We start from the raw sequence: 1,450 nt of genomic DNA on the forward strand, positions 1-1,450 counted from the left end.
CTTGCCTCGCTAACTGCTACGTAGGCAATAGGGTCGTGCGACCGGTGGTTCGCGCATGCGCGAGAGGGGCCTTCCTTTCTGTGCCTTGGTAAAGGCACCAACACGCGCGAAATACAAATGGGCGGTGCGCGAGCGCGCGCCGTTGTCGGATCACTACACTACTTTATACTAGTGGCAAAGCCAAAACTATGAAGAAAAAAATTTGGTATCAATACGTAACACTAAATTAGGGTTGTGATATATACATGAATATGTCTGATACACGAGTAAATTACAGTAATTGCCAAATATTTTGATACTAGTTACAGTCAGTCAAGATTTGTTCTTTGTGTATCAGGGAGTCTCCTATTATCAGCAACACAGGGCTGAAGATAGCCGAAGTAATTTATTTTAATCAACTGTAGCTAAATTATGTATTAGCACTATACCAATATAATGGAAGGAGCGAAACTGCGTGGCTTAATGGTTAGGCTCTTCGGCTCACAACTGTATGGCCGTGAGTTCGATTCCTGGCGGCGCGTAGTGTTGTTAAATAAGACGCTTTATTTCACATTGCTCCAATTCACTCAGCTGGCAAAAAATGAGTTGTTCCTGTATTTTAAAAGGCTAGCCTTGTCAAATTCTGCGCCACGCTGAATCTCTCCGACAACCACGTTAAGGGTACGTGTGTCTGTGGAGAGCTCAACCCTTGCACGTTAATATTACGAGCAGGCTGTTCCACTGATCGGATCAATTGGAACACTCATTGCCGCAAACGACGGAGGTCCAGTTTTTATTTATTATTTTTTTTTAATAACGAAACTACCACGAAAGATATATGTCTGAAGGGATTTTATACTGTACTAGCACTATGACCCAAAAGACATAACACGTCTTCGCAAAACACAAAAATGCGCTGAGCCATACAGACTGTCTGCAAATGCGCATGCGCATTCAACTATTGGGCATAAGGGGTCGGTTTATCGATTTTTTAAATGGCTTTCTGGGGTGACTGTGGAAATGAAAAGATCTTCACGACCAGCTTCAGACAGTTTTGAAAGCCCATAGAAAATGCGAGCCTTTTACGTGAAAAACTGTGGATTTGTATAAAGGACACATAGACACACAGATACACAGGCATTTTGCCGTTTATAGATATAGAGATTTACAAGGTTTTCGTCCCTTTAGCTTTATATGAATAACAGCGAATTTGCAGAGTCGTTAGAATAGCATCGGATAGAATGCTTTGCGGTATTCGTTCCAACATTTGCATCTTTTCTGTTTGGCTGTCACTTTACGATTTCTTCAATTGCACTGAGGTCGATATAATCGACTTAATCCCTTTGTCTATCCTTGTTTGTCCCTTCTATGTTTAGCCCCCGTGTGGACAATAAAGAAATAAATATTTTATTTGTTTACACGTGACAATACGTGCTGTCACGCATAAAATGACAACTTCCAAATCCCGATA

This window comes from Octopus sinensis, linkage group LG1 (genome assembly GCF_006345805.1).
Source record: "Octopus sinensis linkage group LG1, ASM634580v1, whole genome shotgun sequence".
Taxonomy (NCBI): Eukaryota; Metazoa; Mollusca; class Cephalopoda; order Octopoda; family Octopodidae; genus Octopus; species Octopus sinensis.